Below are 8,457 nucleotides of genomic sequence, written 5' to 3'. Positions count from 1 at the left end.
TCAGCAAACAAGTGGAAAACTCAACCACAAATTGTAAGTCAAATAATAATTAGTAAGTCAATATTTATTAAGTCAAAATAATGACTAAGTCAAATGAATGACTTACTGTAAGTAAGCGTTAGCAATAAGCGTTTGAAAAAGTGTTCATATTTGCCAACCCTCCCGGATTTTTGGGGAGACTCGGGAAATTCAGCGCCTCTCCCGAAAACCTCCAGGGACAAATTTTCTCCTGAAATTCTCCAGAAATTCAGGCGGAACTGGAGGCCACGCCCCCTCCAGCTCCATGCAGACCTGACTCAATGTTGTGACCCCTCTTAAACAGGACAATACTGCCATCTACTGTACATAGAATAGAATGTAAATATATTCTACATTTAAGTGCAGTCAAGGAACATGCATTAGAGAGTCTGTTCTGAAGCCCACAGTAAAGAGACGTAACTTCATCACCTCGCCTGGTTATTGACTCCAACCCATTAAATTACACCGTCGACGAGCAAAATGAAGAAATACGCTTGCAAGTTCCAGAACGATTGGAAACAAGAATTACAGTTTTTTCCAGGAGAGTTCGAAGGGGAAGGGGTATGTTGCCTGTAAATTTTGTCGAACAGACTTCTCCATTGAACACGGCGGCCGAACGGATATACTCATCCATGAACGGTCAGCGCAGCATCGTTCACAACCCAGTATTATGGCCCACCTCGCAAAATGGAGACTTATGCTGAGACAAAGATGGCTATGCTGATAGCTGGAAGCAACATCCCGTTCTCATTTGCGGATGTTTACAACAAATCCGTAATATATGTTCCCGGATTCGGAGCTCGCTTGCCAATACGCAAATGGCAGAACAAAGGTTACTCAAATAGTGAAAGGTAAGTGTTGTTGTTGGGTTTTTTTTAGTAACCAGCAAGCACAGTACAGTTTGTAGAACAACTGTGTTTTTATTAATGTGTATTTGATAGGTGCCGTTGGAAATTCAACCATCCATTTTCTATCGGTTATACCCTTTTGGGGTCGTGGGGGGCGCTGGCGCCTATCTCAGCTACAATCGGGCGGAAGGCGGGGTACACCCTGGACAAGTTGCTACCGTATCGCAGGAAATTCATCCATTTCCTACCGCTTATTCCCTTTTGGGGTCGCGGGGGGCGCTGGCGCCTATCTCAGCTACAATCGGGCGGAAGGCGGGGTACACCCTGGACAAGTCGCTACCGCATCGCAGGAAATTCAACTATTTCTTTTATTTATATATATATATATAATAAAATAAATATATTTAGCTATAATTAACGGAAAGTCAAGTATTTCATACATACATATATATTTATATATGAAATATATATGAAATACTTGAGTTGGTGAATTATACGCCGCCCCTCTTAACTGCACCACCCCCGACCACGCCCCACCCCCCCCACCCCCCACCTCCTGAAATCAGAGGTCTCAAGGTTGGCAAGTATGTATATGTTTCATTTACAGGACAAAAAAAAAAAAAAAATATATATATATATATTTTTTTTTTTTCAGACTTTAGTTTAGGCGGTGGCACTTTGCTGTGAAGGCGGCCGCTGCGGGAAACCCTGAAATGACTGTTTGCTTATTTGTGTTTACTTTCTGCCCAGATGTGATTGTCCTTGATGAGCCTCACCTGTGCCACCAGCACACCCGCGTCTCTCCGTGCCAACCAATCAGCTTCCAGCGTGACCTCGCCTCCATACCCGCCCGAGTCTCATCGGTCCAGTTCCCCGACTTTGAAGTAAGTCTGGCTTCCTGGTCTTGGGGGCGGTGCATTGTGTTGTTGCTCCCTGGTGTGTGTGTGTGTGTGTGTGTGTGTGTGTGCGCGTGTGCGCGTGTGTGCGTGCGTGCGTGCGTGAGTGCGTGCGTGCGTGCGTGCGTGCGTGCGCGCGCGCGCAGGCACACTTGATGGCTTTTACTGATGGCACTCGCCACACTCCCCTGATTGAAGAGTCTCTTGAGAGGGCAAACAGACCAGACTCTTCTTTTGGGAGGAAGGGGGTCAAGGCGGGCATGGTGATTGGCAAATAGGAGTTTGTGCGGGCAGAAATATTTGGTCAGGGTTAAAACAATCCTCATAACAAAGCTGGGCTGTATTTATTTATTAGAAGTCAGGGTTTTTTAATGTTGTATTAAAGATAGTTCTGTGCTGCAGTCTGAGGAAAAACATGCACTAAACATTACATATTATCTTTAATGTTTACGTATAAATATACAACATGAAACTGAAAGCTTGGTTTACACTGCTAATGAATTTAGTTTATTTTTAAACTGTAGCAATACAATATTTAAAAGGGAACTGCACCTTGTTTTAATGTTTCCTATTGTTAACAATTATTATGAGACAACTTGTCTATTTTTATATTTGGATTTTAAAGATAATAAACGCTTGAAAGATGCAGCTAATAGGAGGAACTGTTGTAGTCTTCAAAACCTCTAAGTTAGCTTCAAAACCCTGATTTATATGATGTATATGTGCATATATATATGCATATATAACTATATATATATGTATGTATATATATATATGTACATGTATATATATGTATATGTATATACATATACAAACATATATGTGTATGTATATATGTATGCAGTATGTATATGTATATATATGTATATTTGTATGTATGTATATATACACTGTATGTACTGTGTATATATATATATATATATGTATATATATATATGTGTGTATATATATATATATGTATATATACACGTGTATGTGTATATATATATATGTATGTATGTATGTGTGTATATATATATATATATATATATATATATGTAATTACTTAGGTAAGTAAGTAATTTACTTTTGTAACATTAAAAAAACATTTAAATCATTTTTTAAAAAGGGACGGCGTGGCGCAGTGGAAGAGTGGCCGTGCGCAACCCGAGGGTCTCTGGTTCAAATCCCACTGAGTACCAACCTCGTCACGTCCGTTGTGTCCTGAGCAAGACACTTCACCCTTGCTCCTGATGGGTGCTGGTTGGCGCCTTGCATGGCAGCTCCCTCCATCAGTGTGTGAATGTGTGTGTGAATGGGTAAATGTGGAAGTAGTGTCAAAGCGCTTTGAGTACCTTGAAGGTAGAAAAGCGCTATACAAGTACAACCCATTTATTATCACATTCATTTATTTAAAAGCAAAACAGCTATTTAAACGGAATGTACACTGCAATATATAATATAAGACTAAATTATCAGGGTGAAAACTACCTATAAGTAGTGAACTGATGTGTCAATGCAGCTAGTTAATTTGATTTAAGTCTTCCTAAATTTTGGATTTATAAATATAAAAATGAGCAGGACTTTTCAGATAGAAATAAGCGTTTTATTCTGAAGACAAGCGATATTCAACGTCCAATTCTTAAATCAAGCACCCTCAAAATGTTGCAGAATTTTTGAACAAGACTAGACTACACAAAATATCATTAATTATTCATGCTAGAATGAAGATCATGCTGTAAAGGTAATGACCACATATAAGTGAATGATACTTAAAAACTGAACTTTTTGCTGGAAATGTTGCCTGTTGTTCACAATCATTATGAAAGACAATAATACACTTGTTGTACAATATACACACTGCAAGTATATATATATATAATGTAGTAACGGACACTTTCATAACATGTAATATGTACAATATACACACTGCAAGTATATATATAATGTAGTAACAGATACCTTCATAACAATATGTAATATGTACAATATACACATTGCAAGTATATATATAATGTAGTAACAGACACCTTCATAACAATATGTAATATGTACAATATACACACTGCAAGTATATATATATAATGTAGTAACAGACACCTTCATAACAATATGTACAATATACACAGTGCAAGTATATATATAAAGTAGTAACAGACACCTTCATAACAATATGTACAATATTTACTGTATTTTCATTACTTTAATCATTTCTTAAGGTTTTACTTGTCCTATTACAGTGTTGTGTATTACAAACTTTTGTGCTGACGTAGAAGTTAGCTTATTTCTGGCCGTAGTTAGCTTTTACGGCTAATGCTGTAGCATGCTGACGTGTTAGTACGCTAAAAAAATAGTTCCTCAGTGTTTACTCTTACAATAACAATGTTGTAGTTTATTATTTTACAGGTTACACAACATAAATGAAGTAGTGTTGATGATTTTTGAATGCATTTTTCTATTAGCTACATTGCTACCAAAAACAAGCTGATATTTATATTAGATAGCGAAAAAAACAAAACCTTTTGTCTTGTCTCTCATAATGATTTTGAAAAACAGGCAAAATTTTCCCTAAAGTGCTGTTCCCTTTTAAAATGAGGGACATGTCTCAAAAAAAACATTTTTAATCTTAACAGGATTTTTTTCCAAGTGTCAAAGTTGGAGGTTTTTTGTCAGTGTGGAAATATCGGAAATTTTTGTAAGTGTCAAAAAGTCAGATTTTGTCAAAAGTCAAGATCTTTTTTCTAAGTGTCGAAATGTCAGAAATAGTTTCTAGAAAAAGTCTGATTTTTTTTTTTTTTGTCACAAAGTCGGAAAGTTTTTTGTCAAAAAGTCTGGATTTTTTTCTAAGTGTCAAATAGTGGGAACATTTTTTGTCAAAACATTTGGATTTGTGGATTTTGTTCTAATGTGTCAAAAAAATTTTTTGTCAAAAAAGTAGGATTATTTGTGAGTGTCAAAATATTGGAAATGTTTTTGTCAAAAGGTTGGGATTTTTTTCCAAATGTTGAAATGTCCCAAAAAATTTCTAGAAAAATCCAACTTTATGACAAAAAAAATTCTAAGTGTCAAAGTCACAAAATATAAATTTTTTTGTCAATTTTTTTATAACTGTCAAAAAGTTTGAATTTTTTTTAGCAAAACATTTGGATTTTGTTTTAAGTGTAAAAATGTCAGAATTTTTTGGGTCAAACAATTTGGATTATTTTTAAGTGTTTAAAATATCGGAATATTTTTTGTCAAAAAGTTGGGATTTTTTTTCCCAAGTGTCGGAATGTCTGAAATTTTTTTTGTTTAGTCGGGATTTATTTTTTTTCTTTTGGTTGAAAAGTCTGGATATTTTCCCAAATTTTGAAAAGTCTGAATTTTTTGGGTCAAAAAATCTGGAATTTTTCCTAAGTGTAAAAAGTTAGGATTTTTTCCAAGTGTCAAAAGGTCGGATTTTTCTAAGTGTCAAACAGTTGGAATTTTTTCCAAGTGTTGGATTGTCTGAAATTTTTTTTGTTAAATTGGGATTTTTTTTTTCTTTTGGTTAAAAAGTCTGGATATTTTCCCAAGTTTTGAAAAATCCGAATTTTTGGGGTCCAAAAATCTGGAATTTTTCCTAAGTGTAAAAAGTCGGGATTTTTTTCAAGTGTTAAACAGTTGAAATTTTTTCCAAGTGTTATATATAGTCCGGATTTTTTCCAAGTGTCAAAAAGTTGTGATTTATTTCTAAATGTCGGAATTTTTAATGTTAAAAAATCTGGATTGTTTTCTAAGTGTCAAAATATCGATTTTTTCCCCCCCAAAAAGTCTGGATTTTTTTTCCAAGTGTCAAAAAGTCGGAAAGTATTTTGTCAAAAAGTCTGGATTTTTTTCTGTCAAAAAATTTGGATTTTTTCTGTGTCAAAAATTCTTGATTTTTTTCAAAGTGTCAAAAGTCAGAAATTTTTTTATTCAAAAAAATCTGGATATTTTTTCCATGTGTCAAAAAGTCTGTATTTTTGGGGTCAAAAAGTGGGGATTTTTCCAAGTGTGAAAAAGTTGTGATTTTTTTCTAAATGTCGGAATTTTTTCTGTCAAAAAATTTGGATTGTTTCTAAGTGTCAGATTGTCTGAAATTTTTTTTGTTAAGTAGGGATTTTTTTTTTCTTTTGGTTAAAAAGTCTGGATATTTTCCCAAGTTTTGAAAAGTCAGTTTTTTTTTGGTCAAAAAATCTGGAATTTTTCCCAAGTGTAAAAAAGTCAGATTTTTTGTAAGTGTCAAACAGTTGACATTTTTTTCCAAGTGTTATATATAGTCTGGATTTTTTCCAAGTGTCAAAAAGTTGTGATTTATTTCTAAATGTCGGAATTTTTAATGTAAAAAATTTGGATTGTTTTTTAAGTGTCAAAATGTCGGATTTTTTTACCCAAAAAGTCTGGATTTTTTTCCCACAGTGTCAAAAAGTCGGAAATTATTTTGTCAAAAAGTCTTGATTTTTTGTGTCAAAAATTTTAGATTTTTTCTGTGTCAAAAATTTTTGATTTTTTCAAAGTGTCAAAAGTCAGAAACATTTTTATTCAAAAAAATCTGAGTTTTTTTCCCATGTGTCAAAAAGTCTGTATTTTTGGGTCAAAAAGTGGGTATTTTTCCAAGTGTGAAAAAGTTGTGATTTTTTTCTAAATGTCGGAATTTTTTCTGTCAAAAAATTTGGATTGTTTCTAAGTGTCAAAATATCGGATTTTTTTTCCCAGGTGTCAGATTGTCTGAAATTTTTTTTGTTAAGTCGGGATTTATTTTTTTTCTTTTGGTTAAAAAGTCTGGATATTTTCCCAAGTTTTGAAAAGTCTGAATTTTTGGGGTCAAAAAATCTGGAACTTTTCCCAAGTGTAAAAAGTCGGGATTTTTTCTAAGTGTCAAACAGTTGACATTTTTTCCAAGTTTTATATATAGTCTGGATTTTTTCCATGTGTCAAAAAGTCGGATTTTTTCTAAGTGTCAAACAGTTGGAATTTTTTCCAAGTGTTATATGTAGTCTGGATTTTTTCCAAGTGTCAAAAAGTTGTGATTTATTTCTAAATGTCGGAATTTTTAATGTTAAAAAATCTGGATTGTTTCTAAGTGTCAAAATATCGGATTTTTTTTCCAAGTGTTGGATTGTCTGAATTTTTTTTTGTTAAGTCGGGATTATTTTTTTTTTCTTTTGGTTAAAAACTCTGAATTTTTTGGGTCAAAAAATCTGGAATTTTTCCCAAGTGTAAAAAGTCGGGATTTTTTCCAAGTGTTAAACAGTTGAAATTTTTTCCAAGTTTTATATATAGTCTGGATTTTTTCCAAGTGTCAAAAAGTCGGATTTTTTCTAAGTGTCAAACAGTTGGAATTTTTTCCAAGTGTTATATGTAGTCTGGATTTTTTCCAAGTGTCAAAAAGTTGTGATTTATTTCTAAATGTCGGAATTTTTAATGTAAAAAAATCTGGATTGTTTCTAAGTGACAAAATATCGGATTTTTTTTCCAAGTGTTGGATTGTCTGAAATTTTTTTTGTTAAGTCGGGATTTTTTTTTTTTTCTTTTGGTTAAAAACTCTGAATTTTTGGGGTCAAAAAATCTGGAATTTTTCCCAAGTGTAAAAAGTCGGGATTTTTTCCAAGTGTTAAACAGTTGAAATTTTTTCTAAGTTTTATATATAGTCTGGATTTTTTCCAAGTGTCAAAAAGTTGTGATTTATTTCTAAATGTCGGAATTTTTAATGTCAAAAAATCTGGATTGTTTCTAAGTGTCAAAATATCGGATTTTTTTCCCCCAAAAAGTCTGGATTTTTTTTACCAAGTGTCAAAAAGTCGGAAATTATTTTGTCAAAAAGTCTTGATTTTTTTCTGTCAAAAAATTTGGATTTTTTCTGTGTCAAAAATTCTTGATTTTTTTCAAAGTGTCAAAAGTAAAATTTTTTCATTCAAAAAAATCTGGATTTTTTTCCCATGTGTCAAAAAGTCTATTTTTTGGGTCAAAAAGTGGGGATTTTTCCTAGTGTGAAAAAGTTGTGATTTTTTTCTAAATGTCGGAATTTTTCTGCCAAAAAATTTGGATTGTTTCTAAGTGTCAAACTATCGGATTTTTTTCCCCAAGTGTCGGATTGTCTGAATTTTTTTTGTTAAGTAGGGATTTTTTTTTTCTTTTGGTTAAAAAGTCTGGATATTTTCCCAAGTTTTGAAAAGTCTGAATTTTTTTAAAGTAAAAAAATCTGGGATTTTTTCCAAGTGTAAAAAGTCGCGATTTTTTCCAAGTGTCAAAAAGTTGTGATTTTTTTTCTAAATGTCGGAATTTTTTCTGTCTAAAAATTTGTATTGTTTCTGAGTGTCAAAATATCGGATTTTTTTTCCCAAGTGTCGGATTGTCTGAAATTTTTTTTCTTGTGGTTAAAAAGTCTGGATATTTTCCCAAGTTTAAAAAAATCTGATTTTTTGGGGTCAAAAAATCTGGAATTTTTCCCAAGTGTAAAAAGTCGGGAGTGTTAAACAGTTGAAATTTTTTCCAAGTGTCAAAAAGTTGTGATTTATTTCTAAATGTCTGGAATTTTTTATGTAAAAACATTTGAATTGTTTCTAAGTGTCAAAATATCGGATTTTTTGTCCAAGTGTCGGATTGTCTGAAATTTTTTTTGTTGAGTCAGGATTTAATTTTTTTCTTTTGGTCAAAAATTCTTGATATTTACCCAAGTTTCAAAAAGTCTGATTTTTTGGGGTCAAAAAATCTGG

General features: G+C 32.8%; 1 protein-coding gene across 2 annotated transcripts in view; it reads right to left on the bottom strand.

The window, feature by feature from the left end:
* Nucleotides 1-3,333: 3,333 nt before the first annotated feature.
* olfm3a (olfactomedin 3a) overlaps nt 3,334-8,457 on the bottom strand; it is a 67,066-nt gene continuing 61,942 nt past the window's right edge. For both annotated transcript variants that reach the window (XM_061922333.1, XM_061922334.1), the window contains exon 6: nt 3,334-8,457. This exon is cut by the window's right edge and continues 1,191 nt beyond it. The gene's annotated coding sequence lies outside the window, so the exon portion shown is untranslated.

Source organism: Nerophis ophidion, linkage group LG15, assembly GCF_033978795.1.
Source record: "Nerophis ophidion isolate RoL-2023_Sa linkage group LG15, RoL_Noph_v1.0, whole genome shotgun sequence".
NCBI classification, from domain to species: domain Eukaryota; kingdom Metazoa; phylum Chordata; class Actinopteri; order Syngnathiformes; family Syngnathidae; genus Nerophis; species Nerophis ophidion.
Note: the sequence above shows the minus strand (reverse complement) of the source record. Positions and strands in the feature narration are given on the sequence as shown.